A 16059-nucleotide genomic window follows, 5' to 3' on the forward strand; every position below is an offset into this window, starting at 1 on the left:
GAATGGTTCCACCTGAGGGCCTGTCTGGGACCAGTTATCAGAGCTTTTACCAGCCTTGTTTAATGCAGTCAACAAGCCCAAGGAGGGCAGATGGGGATGGATGAAGAATGGAGAAGGAAGTGAGTGAGAAACAGGCTGAGGTCATACTGTGTGATTTCATGTATATAAAGTCCTCAAACAGGCAAAACTGAGAAGAGGTCAGGAGAATGGATATCCTTGAAACCAAGGAAAACTAGGATGGTCTAGATAGATACATGGATAGATAGATAGATAGATAGGTAGATAGATAGATAGATAGATAGATAGATAGATAGATAGATAGATAGATAGACAGATAAATAGACAGACAGACAGATAGATCGATAGATAATCGATACATAGGGATAGAAATATAGAGATGTAGGTCCAGAACCTCTAGTGTGAGCCTGTCCTGATATCGGTCATGTTTGTTTGCTTTGATCCCTTGGTTAAGGTGGTGTCTGCTAAGTCTATCACTATATAATTATTCTTTTCCCTTTGATGAGTAAATAACTTTTGGGGAAATCTTTAGACTCTGACAGTCCTCCTGAGCACCTGCTGTGCTCCTGGCTCTGTGGAGGGAGCAGAGCACCATGGTTTGTAAAGCAGGCACCACCTCACACCTTACAGGTTGAGCGCCAGAGAGGGAACTGAGAGATGACATTGATGAAAGAACCAGCATCGTGCCAGAAACTGTGCTAAACGGGTTCAGTGCATCGTCTCATTCAAACCCCTCAGCAAACAACATTAAACCAAGTGAATATGTTATTCATCCAACACTCAAATATTTCAAAAATAGTGGCAGTAGTAATAATAATAATTATATCCAGCATCCTTTGGCATTTATTTTCTTTTGCCAGACACTGTTGTAAGGGCCTCGCATAAATCCCTTTTTTAAAAATAGGAATTACATCCATCTTCATTTCAGAGGGGAGAAAACCGAAGTTCAGAGGGAAGCAACTTGCCCATGGCCATCCTCCTGATGATTAGGATTTGCTTCCAGGGAGTCTGGCCCTGAGACCATATTCTTAACCACTTCTCCACACGGCCTCTCTAAGATGGTGCTAAAAGGTGGATGGGGAGGTTGCTCCCGAGCTAGTGTTTCAGCCTGTTTCTTCCTTTGCTTCAAGCATACTTGGCTTGCGAGTTTCTGCTGTGGCTCAGAGGGTAAGAACTTGGCTAGTAGCCATGAGGATGCGGATTCAACAGCTGGCCTCACTCAGTGCGTTAAGGATCCGGCATTGCTACAACCTACGGCATAGGTCGCAGATGCGGCCCAGATCCGGCGTTGCTGTGGCTGCATCTCCAATTCAACCCCTAGCCTGGGAACTTCCCTATGCCACAGCGCAGCCCTAAAAAGATGAAAAAAAAAAAAAGAACACTTGGCTTGGAAACATTCAAGCCTGCTGTGTATGCTGAGGTGAAGGTTTTGTGCCTAGACCAGAGGAAAATGCACAGGAGTGAAGCATGGAGGCCGGGTGGGAGGTAGCGTCAGCAGCCAGCAGGGAGTGCCCAGGAGGGAGCCGGAAGGGCTCCCAGCAGAGGCAAGTGGCAGAGTGTGACTCCATTGTCCAAGTTCAAGTTGCAGCCCTTCCTCAAGGTGTGCTCTTGCCCCTCCTGGCCTCCAGAAGCTCATCACTGACCAGTACAGGAAATGGAGCCTGGAGTTTGGTAGGATCTCCCTCTCCGAAGAGCTTTTGGGTTCCTCCTGAACGCCCATCGTTCACAGTACTGATTTCTGTGTTGCTCCCTGCTGGCCTCCTCGCACCACCAGTGCCTACAGATGTGGATGCTGTTGCCTTGATTTCTCCTGGTCACTGGCCTTTTAGTAACATTAGGTTTAGCAGAGGGAAGGCTGTGTTTATGGCTTGGCATGAAGGAAGAACATGCAGATCTCTGTTGCCAGGCTACAAATGACTCTTTTTCCCCCCTAGAAGAGAGCAATAATGATTAAAAAATACTCAGTCGCTTGGCAGGCTTCTAGGTGGCTTAGCTGTGCATATTCCAGGGTGTTTCACAGACCCTGCTGCCTGTCCAGATTCCCTTGGTTTTGGATCTTTACTTCATCCATCTTCTGAAGAAAGAGAGAGTGGTGACCCGAGATCAATGAAAAAAAGTCAGCCTCCTTTTTTTTCCAAGGAGATACAACCCCTTGATTATGTGATTCCTCTCCTAAAATGGAGTGGGCAGAATTCCCAAAAGAACCGGAGACAGCAGTATTCTAAGGGGCAGGTCCAAGATGGAGTGGAGGGAAGGGAGGAAAATTCAAGACGAAAGGCAGAGGGTCATAGATGGGTGAGAACAGCTATTGGTCAAGAAGCCGGGTGGGGGGGGTGGGGGAGGGTACGGGGGGGTGGCAGGCAGCAGGAGGGAAACCAGTTCAAGCTGAAGACTGGGAGCCAGCCAAGATACCTCTAAAATCCTGCACCTATTTTATTTATTTATTTTTAATGGCCACACCCACGGCAAATGGAAATTCCTAGGCCAGACTGAAGCTGAGCCGCTGCTGCGACCTACACCACAGCTACAGCAATGCCGGATCCTTTAATTCATCGCACCGTCCAAGGATCGAACCTGTGCCCCCGCAGTGGCCTGAGCCTGTGCAGTCGGATTCTTAACCTACTGTGCCATAGCGGGAAGGCCCCTGCACCTCTTCTGATTGTCACGTCCTCCCTGGGGCCAGGCATAGTTGTTTAGTGCAAAAGCCCAGGGTCTGACTGCATTCCACTTTGACTCTGCTAAAGACTGAAGGCTGGCTTGCTTACATTTGCAAACACAGGCCTCAGAGCCCGTGGCTGCAGTGCTGGAAGGGTACCACACCATACGGTTAGGTCAGAGCAGCTCTACCTGTACTAGATTTCCAAATTTGCTTGGTAAATCTAGTAGTTTTGGTAAAAAAAAAAAAAAAAAAAAGGTACATGCTCAATGTGAGTCAATTTGTATATCTCTTCAAGACTTTCCTACAAATGTATTTATAAAAAAAATTAATAGCCTTTGTCAGACTCCATATACCTTTTGTTACTGCTGTTTGGGTTTTTATGACAGGGGACCCTAATATGCATTGAAAGTCCATTATGAGGGAAAGGTGTCTTTCTTTTTTTTTTTTTTTTTTTTTTTTTTTGTCTTTTTGCCTTTTCTAAGTCTGCTCCCATGGCATATGGAGGTTGCCAGACTAGGGGTCTAATCGGAGCTGTAGCCACCAGCCTACACCACAGCCACAGCAACGCCAGATCCTTACCCCACTGAACAAGGCCAGGGATCGAACCCGCAACCTCATGGTTCCTAGTCGGATTCGTTAACCACTGTGCCACGATGGGAACTCCATGAGGGAGAGATGTCTTTATGTGGTATGTTATTCTACAAAGCTCTGGGAGTTGGGGTGGTTATTGTCTTTCCCCTTGAACAAATGAGAAACCCAAAGCTCACAAGCCAACAACACACTGAGGTCACACAGCTGATAAGTAGTACAAGTGTTGTCAAACCTGGACCCCAATGATTATGCATCTGCCCTACATAAAACTGCCTTGAGCGGAAAAACACAATGTCCTTTCCGTGGCTTCCCCAGTCCCTGAGGCATGGAAAGACCAATCCCTCAGCCTTTCTTTCGCATTTTTTCCTGTCCAACCATTTTCTTCTCACACAGTTTGTTTCCTAGCCCCAGGAAGCCTGGCGTCCCAGGATCTGCCTCTACTTTTTGAAGAGCTTACCTGCATTGATATCAGAGTTCAGGATAATTCCACTCAAGGCAGATTTCTCTCCCCAAGAAATTCTGACTCACAAATTGGAGGAGCCTGATTAATCAGGAGGGATTTTGCGGCAAATGCCATCAGACATCCCGCCATCCCCTTTCAGGAGGGGAGAAGCCCTGCTCTGGCTGGTGTCACCCAGCAATCAGGACCACCTGTAAGGATGCAAAGGTGAGGTGAGTAATCAACTTCATCATTTCATCCCATACAAAGGCTCTCCCACCGGCTTTTCAGATCTGCCTGCTCCATCGGGGCCACGTCACGCAAATTGCAAAGCCTCTGAGTCAGAACAAACCCGGCACACCCGTGTGTGTTATTCAGAATGCAATGCACATCTCTCAGGCCATGACCTATGAGTTGATTGAAGTGGTCGTTGATTGGTTAATTTGCTCTCAGCCTTGGAAAAAAAATGCGTGTTAAATTGATGGTCTTAGCCATTATTTAAAAATGTGTATTATCTCATTCTCATGACACTGGGTCTTATGAAAGGAAGGTTCAACCAGACAGGTAGAAGAACTATTGGGCACAGTGGATTCTTTGTGGGAATGCATTTTCAAAGAGATAAGTTGACTTTGATATTAAAGTTGAGTTTCCCTAGAGTCAAGGGTTTATTCTCTCATCCTTTGAACAAATATTTAACGGGTTCCATGTAGTATACGAGAGCATTGCTAGGCATCCGGGATGCAGCAATGAAGACGTAGCTGTCGCTCCCATGGAACTGACATCCGAGTTGCGTGCTAGGGTAGAAAGAGTCTGTTTACTTCATCCTCAGGAGAAAACCCAGTGCTTGAGAGTTGATCTTCCCTGCAGAAGAACAGCTCCCAGCATCCATGGCTTGAGTACATTACATCTCAGAATTCAGCCCAGGGTGAGTTCCTGGAATAGCCCTGAGGTGGGAGGCAGCAGGATGGGGCAGGTGCAGCAAACTTGAGATGAGGTTCCAGCAGGTCAGATCCCTCCTCCCGCTTCCCGGTTTCACCTTCAGAGCCTAAGTTTTCTCAGCCATAAATTTGGGATGATGCTGAGGTTTTTTTTGTTTGTTTTTGTTTGTTTTTTTTGTTTTGTTTTGTTTTTTTCTTATAGGGTTGTCATGGGAATTCAGTGAGACATCTTATTAAAATCCCTTGCTGTTTAGCAAGGCCTCTGCACATGCTCCTCTTTACCTTCTCATTTTAAGGTCTGTCCATGACTGAGTAGTTTCATTCATGTTGCCCATGAAGACAATTCACATGGCTCCTAGCTTCTTCTAAAAGAGTCTGGAAGACTCTAAAGAGGAGCTGCTTCCTTTAGCCCAAGTGAAAATAGGGATTTTCCTCCAGTCTCGGTCACTTTTGAGAGTGAAGGGGGCTATTGTAAATAATAACACCCCCAAAACAGGAATGAACCAGAACTGTCTAAGCCAATGGGGACATGTGGTCACCCTTCCACTGCTGGTTTTATCAGCTATAGGTTGGAATAAGACATCAAAGTGGCTTCCTTACAGAATTCTAGCCTCATAGCACAGCCAGATAGGACTGCCTGATAACCCTCTGGTGGGACCTGTGGATGTGATGGGAGATCACTCTTATGCTTAGGCTACATTTGGCAAAGCCGAAGGTATTTGGCATATATAATTAAAGTCTCAAACCAGCTGACTTTGAGTTGTTCAAAAGGGAGATTTCCTGGGTGGGCCTGACTTGATCAGGTGAAGGCATTTACTAGACGGGCCTGGACCTTCCTGAACCTAATGGCAATTTCTAGGAGCTGAGAGAGACACACACACCCCCACCCTGGGGTAATGGCCAGCAATAAAATGGCAACATCTTTTCCAGAACTACAAAGGAGATTCTTCCAACAACCCAAGTGAGAAAAATCTTTCCCCATTCTAGCCTCCAGATGAGAATGCAGCCCAGTGGATATTTTGATTTCAACCTTACAAGACCCTGAGCAAAGAACTCAGGAAAGTTGTGGGTGGACTTCTGACCTATAGACAATGTCAAATAATAAATGGGTTAACCCACTGTTTCTGTTAGTTTGTTACACAGCAGTAGGAAACTAATACAACTCCAAACTCACAGGACCACTTTCATTTTCCACTCCTGTGCTCATTTTGGTCTAATGAGCGCCCAACACACCTTTCCTCCTGCTTTTCCAAAGTCCCACTCCAGCTCCCTCTTCATTAGGACACCCTGCTCTCCTCCTGCTCGAGTTTCCTGATACTTCTTTCTATACACATCAACTCTGCCAGTGCCTGTGTCCCCACCCATATTCCTCTATTTACCCAACTTTTACTAGCTGCTTCTGTGTGACCTGTACTTTGTCCAGGTGTAAGGAAAGTGCCATTGGCTCTCTTCTGCAGTTGAGGAGAGGAAGGCTGAGAGCAACGTGCATCACCCAGGGTCAATCATACGCTGAGTAGTAGAACTAGAATTTGAACCAGGAGTCTCTGACTCCAAAGCCTGCTCTCCTTCTGTCATCCCTGCTGCCTGCTGTTCTGTTCAACTATTGGGGTGCCCCCCCTCCCCAAAGGGTTACATTGCTGTGCTAACTCTTAACACTTTAAGCATGCTTTCATATAGTTCATCTCAGGTAATCTCAGGAACCAAGTAACGTAATTTTACCCACAATTTACAGATGAGAAAGAACACTGAGACACCCAGAACATGTGTTCATTCATGTACTCATTCCACATCATTCATTGTGCATCTAAGAGGTGCCTTAGACTGCTAGGCCCTGGCATACAGAACAGAAACAACTCTGCCGTCAGGGTGCCAGCAGCCCAGAGTGGGGAGGAGATGCGTAGACAGAGCCTGTGTCAATTCACCTGCTGTGGTGCTGACATAAATGCAAGTTCAGAGAGAAGAGTTTGGACCAGGCATGGAATGAGAGTCAGAATCAGAGGGCTTCTGGGAGGAAGTGGTGGGTGCAGCAGCTTGAGTAGAAGTTACCCTTATGGCCATTAGGAGTTGGGGAGCAGGAATCCTTTCCTGAGATGTCCTGCTTGTGGGAGACAGACCCAGGACTCAGTTTGTGCGGATCTTCCTTTGTCCTCCACTGCTTCTCAAGTAGGTTTAGGTCACTGGTTGCTGGGGCCCTTGCAGATATGTCTCTGCATCTCCTGAAGCTTCGACTCAGTATGGCTCTGGGATCCCCTACTGAGTGCCTGATGGAAGCAGAAACAAACATATACACACACAGAAACACATTCAGATAAGTGGACTCACACACACACGCACGCACACACCCTTGTGCCCCAAACATATCGTGTTCACACACATATGGACCCATTTACCCATATCTCTATGTGTTTGTCACTTACACATACAGCTATGTACATATGCCCATATGTACATGTTCATACACATATATACACCTGCTCACACCCTCATACCTACATCCATACACACAGGCACATACCTATACCCCATGTACATACCCATATCCATACATATGCATATTCACACACAGAGACGTACGTGTGCACACACATACCTTTACAGGAAACCAAACAATGCGAAACTCAGCAGAGCCAATAAGATGCCCCGAGAATGGGTTCTTATTATGCAGAACAGAAAGACAGGTGATGGACCATCAAATGCAGTCTTGTCCCCAGTTGCCTATTGAGAACCAAGCCGACAGCATTGTGGTTTCCAGGCAAATTCCAGCTGCTTCCCTGGTGCCCTGGGTACATAAACCCAAGAAGCCAAATGATGATTTTCCCCTTCAGAAGAATAACATTGCCCAGCCCTCCCTCCTTGGGCTAGAACAGTTTCTGTAGCGCTCAGTCCCCGCACAGCCCAGGCAATCCCATCAGGATGAAGTGCCGGCCAAGGAGCCGGGCAGCTCCATCAATTTCTCCTGGAAAGCCCAGAAGAAATTTGGTCGTAGAAAATCCCTTCCCTCTTTGCTAATAAAACTTATCAGTGCAGGGCAGGAGTCTGCGAGGAGAGGGACCGCAGACACTCGCCTTGCTAAATTACTTGGAGAAATGGCCCTGATCAGCCATCCAGGGGGAGGAAGGCAGGAAGTAATATAACATTTATGGAGCCTGATTTTTTTCACCTAGTTGCTCCCCCTCAGCTCTCAGCAGCCCTATGATACTGCATTAGCTCCATCCCCCAGAGGAGGAAACTGAGGGCCCAGCTATGGATCAGAAAGAGCATGGATTTAGGAGGAAAATCAGTGTGTGTCCGACCCCCAACCCTGTTCCCTTGCTTGCTGCCTGACTCAGGCTGGTGACTTCACCTCTTGCATCACAGTCTTCCTATTAGGACCCCAACCTGAGTGGGTGGGCTGATTCAAAGTCAAGTAGATAATGTGGGCAAAGCAGTGACACAGACCCCAAGAGCAGAGCTCATTCTGAGTCCTTGTTCTTTCCAGCTTCTCTCTCTCCCCTATGCATCCACTCTCCCTCCAGAGTGATAAGTGAGGCCCCGTGGCCCTGGGGCCAGCTCTCCTGTGAGCTTACCGAGCAGGCACTTGGCTGGCACCCGATGCTCTGCCCTTTTTGCAGAAGTAGAGCCCTCGCTCAGTTCAGCAAGAGGGAGCCCAGAGAAGCAAGCCATTCTTCCCCAACTGCTCCCCCAGTTCTTGACGAGGAGGACCTTGGTTCCTCGGTGTGCTGGGATTGGCTGCATTTGTTCTTTGCTTCATGAACCAAAGAGCCCTGGTGTCAGCCTTCACTGGGAGCCTCCTTCCAGAGTCCTTGTCTGTAAAACCCAGAGTTTACCCAACAACTGGGAGAGAACATGGGCCCTGAGGCTGTGAAACGTGGGAATCCCAAGTAGGCAAATCCGTCTGGAACGGCGTGGTCCTGAGGAAGCAATGGACGAAAACGACGAAGGAAATGTGGGCTAAGTAACAGGAGAAATTCCCTGTAGGAAGATCTATTAGACTGTGAAAGAGTATTCCACAGGAAATTGGGGAGGGGTGCCCGGAGGTATTTAAAGCCTTGCTGGCCTAAGTAATAGAAGCCGCATGGTGTATGGAGTGGCCGAGAACTGGCCTCCAGGGAGCAGCCGCCTGGCCCTAATAGGCTGTCTCTGTATAGATGTAATTTCCCAGCCTGCCTTAATGTTCCATGGAGCCTCACTGCTCTTGCCAGGAAAAGATGCATTCACTTCCAGCTCAGAATAAGTCTTAGGATTTGAAGTGGGCACAACCATCATGTTGTCAACAGGGTGGCAATCCTTATGAACAGACCTACAGATTCAACACAATCCTTATCAAAATCTCAGTTGCCTTTCATATAGAAATCGATGAGCCAATTCTAAAGTTCATATGGATTTGCAAGGGACTCAAAATTGCCAAAATGTTCTGTAAAAAGAATAAAGTTGAAGAACTCTTGCTTCCCAATTTTCAAACTTCAATTATAAAGTTGTAGTAATCAAGACAGTATGGTCCTGGCATAAGGATAAACAATGGGATGGAATTGAGAGTCCAGAATTAAAATTCCTATGTTTATAGGTAGTTGGTTTTTGACAGGTGTGTCAAGACAATCCAACAGAGGATGAAGAGTTGTTTCAACAAAGTGTTCTAAGATAGGTGATATCCACATGCAGAAGAAGGAAGTTAGATGCTTACCTCACACCACATACAGATGGACTCTGGATCTAAATGTAAGATCTAAAATTGTCAAACTCTTAGAAGAAAATATGCAGGTAAATATGTATCGATTAGGTACAACAATGAAAGGAAAAATAGAGAATGTAACCTCTTTAAAATGCAAGAATACTCTTAACAATATCATCAAGAAAGTGAGAAGATAACCTGGGAGATAATATTTGCAAGTCATAAGGGACTAGTATCCAGAATATATAAAGAACTCTTACAACTCAATAATAAAACGACAAATAACTCAATTTAAAAATGGGCAAAAAATTTCAATAGACATTTCTCCAAAAAAGATATAAACACATAAAAAGATGTTTGACATGACTAGTCACAAGGAAATATAAATCAAAATCATGATGATATCTTTCTTACAGTTAAAATTAAAAAGATAACATCACACTGAATTTGCAGTGATGTAGAAAAGTTAGAACCTTCAGTCATTGCTGGTGGGACTATGGAATGCCATGGCCACCTTGGAAAACCTTTTTCCGGTTCATCACAATGTTAAACATGATATTACTAGCAATTCCACTTCTCAGTACAGACCCAAGAGAACTGGAAATATATTGTACCTTGCTGTTTATATCAGCAAAATGCGTAGTAGTCAAGACATAAAAATGATCCAATGTCTATCAAGTTATGAATGAATAAAAAAATATGATATATCCATACAATGGCATATTATTCAGCTTTAAAGATGAATGGAGGATCGATAAATGCTACAACATGAATGAACCTTGAAAACATGCTAAGTGAAAGAAGCCACCCCCAAATGTTGATAGTGTGTGATTCCATTCATATGAAATGTCCAGAATTAGCAAATTTACAGAGACAGAAAATGTATCAGTGTTTGTGAGGGGCAGGGTGTGGATATTAACAGAAATATAGTTAATGAAATTTTTCTAAAATTAGACAATTGTGATGGTTTACAACTCTGTGAATACACTAGTACCCATAAACATTACACATTTAAAAGGGGGGATTTTTTGTTATGTGAATTCTATCTCAATTAGGTTGTTATTTCATAAAAAAATAAAGTTACCCCTTAACTTACCACATGCCATTTTGATCTAAATATTTCTTTTCATAAAAGTTATTTTACCAAGTGAGTTCTTGCCATATACAACATTTTGTGTTTTGACTGACTCTCCATTGGATTTTAAAGCTTTTCCTGTGTTATTACAAAGTCTTCATTAATATTGTTTTTCATGGTTGCCTAGTATTCTATCACATGGTTCTAACCACAACTTCTTTGTCTATTACTGTGTTATTGGATTCTTTCTCCAGGGTCTGCTTTTATAAAGAACATCTTTGTTGAATATCTCTGTGCATAAACTCTTATCTGCAGTTATGGGGTTGTCTTTTTTTTAGGCAAAATTTCTGAAATTGAGATGACAGAGTGATAGTTGTCAACTTTAAGATGCTGAAGCTGTGAGCTCCACTCATTTGCCTCAAATAGTTTGAGATATTTGACACAGATACACTTAGTTTGCTGAAGTAAGGAGTCACATCCATTAGAATAACTTCTTGGTGTGAGGGAGGTATTGTTGTTAACACTAGACTCACCCAGGGTCACAGTCCAGCCCTGCCACTTAACACTTGAGTGATCTCAACTAAGTGACATAACCTCAACTGAACCTCAACTGAGTCTCAATTTCCTTTCCTCTGAAATGATCACAAAAATAAGGTAATACACATCAAGCGTGCAGTGTGCACCCCTCAAAACTCTACATTTATTTTTTTGCCTGTTTTTCTTCTTCTATTCAGAGCCCCCACTGACATGAAGATGCACCTTTGGATTCTGAGTCCTGCCCAGATCTAAATCCCAGGAGGTAGCATCACTCCTCCAGCAGTAGGACGTGGCAGTGCCCTGACAGGTATGAGCTGAATCCTGCAGCTCAGGATGCGGGCTTGGGTCTGCCACTCATTTGCCTGTGATCTTAGGCAGATCCTCAACAGTGTTTGAATTTGGTATGTCTTTTTTTTTTTGGTCTTTTTGTCTTTTTAGGTCCATACTCACGGCATATGAAGGTTCCCTGGCTAGGGATCCAACCAGAGCTGTAGCCAACAGCCTATGCCACAGCCACAGCCACAGCAACGCAGGATCTGAGCCGCGTCTGTGACCTACACCACAGCTCATGGCAATGCTGGATCCTTAACCCAGTGAGCGAGGCCAGGGTTCGAACCCGTGTCCTCATGGATGCTAGTTGGGTTCGCTAACCCCTGTACCACAACAGGAACTCCTGGCCTGTCATTAAAAATGGAGGCAAGGAAGCAAATTAAATATCAGCCTTGCCATGGGAGTCAGGTGAGAGTCTGGGCAGAACAATGCTGCTGGGCTCTCCCAGTTTCTAAACAGCAATTAGCTGGATCATCACAACTCTTTTCAAATATACAAGGGCTTGCTTGGTTGTACCAAGCTCGATTCATTTTCTGCCACTAGATTATAGGCCCATAGACTGACTGGGTAAGCACCGCATCACTACATACTATAGTAATTACTAATTACATGTTTCTGCATTCTGTAGCTTATTAGTAAATTGCATGTAGAGGGATCTAAAAGTAATTGCCCTTCTCCTGTAACTTCAGCAGCCGGCAGAAATCACAAAGAATTACCTTGTTTACTTCTTAAGTGATTCCCAGTGGCCGTTTATCAAATATACAGAAGAAAAAAATCATGCAATAACCAAATATTCTTCTGCTTACAAATGATATGTGAGGGTCGCGAGAAATCTTGAGTGGAAAAGGCTGTTAAACAGCTGCTGACTAACTGTATGTAAATATCCCCCTGTGGGTAATAGCTTAATTTTGATCATTGTTCAAAAGAGCAGGCATTTTAAATTATTAATAGGTGTCAGCTACCAAAGAATGTTTAACTGGAAACTTACAAGAAGAGAGCCTGATCTGTACAAATGACACTGTGCCTTTAACCACCCTGGTGTGTGGGAAAGAAAGGAGGGAGGGAAGAATAAAAGGCACAATGGGGAAAAAGGCAGCCTCATTTCTCCCTCGGACTGGGGTTTTGCGGCTTGTGGGTGGTGTTACTTTACCACCATGGAAACTGGCCTGGGCTTCATTCATTCCTCATTAAGCTTGGTATACGTAGGTTTCTTTTCTTTTTAAGGAACGTCGATTCCAACCAAGCAGAAAGCTCAAAGCTGCAGGAAGCACCAGGCTGTAATGCAAGCTTTCTACCTTTGCTGTGATGAAAACTTGTTCAGGTCCAAATGTGGAGCCCGGACACCTTTCATTGAGAGCAGCCCTGACATGGTTCTGCTCAAATAAACTAAAGATCCCGTTTCCAATGATTCATTTGATAGAAACATCAGGATCACTGAAGCATGGATTGGCCTCTGTGATCCCTCTTCGAAAAACACAGACAGGGATCATGAGATTGTTGAGATAACAAGAAAGAAGAAATGGCCAGTTTTTTTCTCTTTCTTTCTTCTTGGCTTTTCTGGCGGCGCTGGCTCCTGGCATTTGGGGTAACCCACGAGTGTTAGAGATGACAATAAAGAAGAGATGGGATGTAAAGGATTACGGAAAAGCTCAGGTAGGTGTAAGAGCTGCCAGGATAAGAAACTGCTGCGATCTGCCGGGATAAGAAACTCAGACCTGGTATTTGTGCCCTCTCTGCCCCTCCCCTTTCTCCATACCTGTAGGATGAAGAGTTAATAAGCCCACGTAACAAACTGCTATCAAGTGATATAGGCCAAAATCATAAGGAAACTGGCCATCAGAGATGGCCAAATACTGGCCTAGGCTACCCAGCTAGTGGACAGCAGAGCCAGGGCTTGAATCCAGTAAACAAATTCCCAAGGTGATTTTAATGAGGACTCAGGCCCCACCCACTGTGGATGGAGTCACAGGATCAGCTGCTCGGCCACCCTGGGGCTGGGACAGAGCCGGGCAGCCTCTCCAGAGGCAGAGGGCTGAGGCCCTGGCTGTCCTGTAGTGAGTGTCTTTCTTCCTACTCCTGAGCTGCCCCCTCTTCCTGCCTGTCCTCTGGTCCCCTCCTTCCCCCTAAATCCATTCATCCTGTGGCCGTTAGACTCCTTGGACCACCCAGGCCTCCTCTGTTGTCCACAGAACATGATGACAGGATTGATGGGCCCTCGAGCCCAGGCTGTCGTAAGCACCACACCACTTAAAACTCGCTGTGGTCATTTCGTGGGTCAATAGAGACTCCCGCAAAGAGCCGTAGAGCTCCCCAGAGGAGGAGGGAGACCACCAACTCTGCCCTCGACTTTGGGCTGGGCACTGGGCTAGGCTCAGGGCACTGCCTGCCTCCTGCTGAAGACACATATGCCAGCAACTACGCATCACACGGTGGGAAAGAGGCCAGAATAGGTGCAAGAATGAGAGACATCGGTGACATCGAAGCTGGGTGACCACTTAAGGCATCAGGACAAAGAATGCCTGGATTATGTTGGAAGACGAAGAAGAGTTCGCCACACAGGCAGCCAAGTGGGGAGGTTGTTCCTATAGACTGTGCTTTCATGTCTGATGAAACATTGCGCTCTCCTCCCAGCACACCAGAAATCGCCCAGAACAAGCTTGGACACACTAATGATTTCTCGGTGAATTGGTGTCTGCTAGGGTGTGTCAGGTGGATTTAATAGTCTTAAGCCAAGTTATATGAACCCCTTAGCATCCTTACTGGTTTACTAGAAATAAAGCCACTGAAGCAAAAATTGGCCAATCTGGTGCACCTGTTTGGTTGCAATATTTGACTGATGATCATGCAATAATGAGAGCATGGTGCCTCATGAGTTAGGTGCTTCAGCTCATGTTATCTTAATAATATTTTTGGTGTGATAATGCTCCCATTTTACAGAGGAGGACAGTGAGGCTTAGCAAGCTTAGATAATCTGCTCAAGGTCACACAGCTAGTAACTGGGCAGAGCCAGGATCAAACACTGTTTTGTCTGATGTTTACATTGGATCTCATGGCCTTGGGCTTCCTGGCATGGCATTAGGTGTGCATTGGCCTTTCAGATTCCTTATTCCTTAGCCATTGTTTATATGGGGCCTTCTGTGGTCAAGAGAGTGAAGAATACACAGGTAACAGATGTTATTCCTGCCTAGGGAACTTCATTCATTCAACTAATCTTTGTGTGAGCCAGCCTAGTGTGGATTATCAGGAGAGGAGAAAGGCATCTGCCCTCCAGAAGCTGAGTACACCATGGTCCTGCAGTGGGTAGTTTGTCCATTTAAGGGCTTCACAGGAGAAGGACGGGGAGTCTTGGGAGAGATTCATCTTGGAGGATGATTGGATGGACCAGGGGAGGAAGATGCCCATGAAAGGTCATGGTTCCATGTGGTCAGGGAGAAGGCAGGCCAGGAGTGTGGCTGGGGGTGAAAGACAAGCTGTGGCCAAGAAAGCCCTGATAGAGAAGTTTGGGTTTTGCTTTATAAATTTGGGAGGGCTTTGCCTGAGCTGCTTCTTTAGCCAAGATATACCAACACCGTCCATTCAGGACTTTTCTGCTTGTTGTCTGTCTGACTGCTTTCTGGAGCAGAGGTTCTTGACCTTTATCCTGCATCCTGTACTGGAATGATCTCTCTAGAACATGGCTCTGAAAACATGGTTCCTGGGAGTTCCCATCATGGTGCACGGGAAATGAATCTGACTAGTAACCATGAGGTTGTGGGTTTGATTCCTGGCCTCGCTCAGTGGGTTAAGCATCCGGCATTGCCATGAGCTGTGGTGTGGTTCGCAGATGAGGCTCAGATCCTGCGTTGCTGTGGCTCTGGCATAGGCCGGCAGCTGTAGCTCAGATTAGATCCCTAGCCTGGGAACCTCCATATGCCTCAGGTGCGGCCCTAAAAAAAAAAAAAAAATACCGTGGTTCTTGCATTGGCCAGCAACCTGGGTTTGAAGGAGTCCTCAAGATGTTTCTGAGCAAGCTGAAGTTTGAGGTCTATTAGTCTAGCTCAATCAGGTTCTGTCTCAAACATCATCTTCCCGGAGGCATGGAGGTCTCAGCCAAATCAGGCTTTATTTGCAAGGGAGAAGGGAAGAATAGTTTTTATGTAGACAGCTGCAGAGATCAGCTTACCGTGGTGAGGACATCAGAGAAAGATAGACATGCAAGAGTATAATGGGTGCCAGGGTTTTAAAGTCATTCAACAAAGTTTACTGAGTGGGTGCTCTGTGCCAGGTAACTTATTAGTACAGGGGAGCTCTTCTGGGTATTTTTTAATATTTAATTCAGCATTTATTCCTCTTTCTTTCAATAGCAGTACCCAAATTTTCCTCTGGAAACCTACTCAGACTCAGTTCAAGTGTCAGGTGGAGCTGACTCTAACCTCAGCTCCACAAGTGGACATGTGATTCTTCCTGACCAATCAGAGCACAACAATGCCTTGGAATGGTGATTGGTCAGGGTGGGCGTGTGACTCAAGGCAAGGCTCCAATCACTGTTAACCTTCATGTTTTTAATTAACATGATGAGAAGGATAATTTTCTATTTGTGCTCCACGGCAGTGAGAATAAACCCTAGAGCTTCTAAGGGGCCAAACGTGCCCTTTGAGAATGAAGTCAAGGAGAACTGAGAGACTGAGAAGGTGATCAGGTATAGATGATGTTGTTTGCAACCCTGAACACGGCACTTCCTGAAGCATGGTCTGTCTTCAGACTTTTCAATTATGTAGCTGATGTAAGTATGACCTGTTTTGCTTTAGCTGGTTTTCATTTGGT

The 16059-nt window shown here is 45.4% G+C and overlaps 1 long non-coding RNA gene across 1 annotated transcript in view; it reads left to right on the plus strand.

Moving 5' to 3' along the window:
- Window positions 1-16059, plus strand: part of LOC102163764 — a 525917-nt gene that overhangs the window by 497787 nt on the left and 12071 nt on the right. The window contains exons 7-9 of the long non-coding RNA XR_002338695.1: window positions 3662-3940; window positions 11124-11233; window positions 12481-12909. This is a non-coding gene — a long non-coding RNA (uncharacterized LOC102163764). The remainder of the gene's footprint in view (window positions 1-3661; window positions 3941-11123; window positions 11234-12480; window positions 12910-16059) is intronic.

The sequence above is a fragment of the Sus scrofa genome, chromosome 14, assembly GCF_000003025.6.
Source record: "Sus scrofa isolate TJ Tabasco breed Duroc chromosome 14, Sscrofa11.1, whole genome shotgun sequence".
NCBI classification, from domain to species: domain Eukaryota; kingdom Metazoa; phylum Chordata; class Mammalia; order Artiodactyla; family Suidae; genus Sus; species Sus scrofa.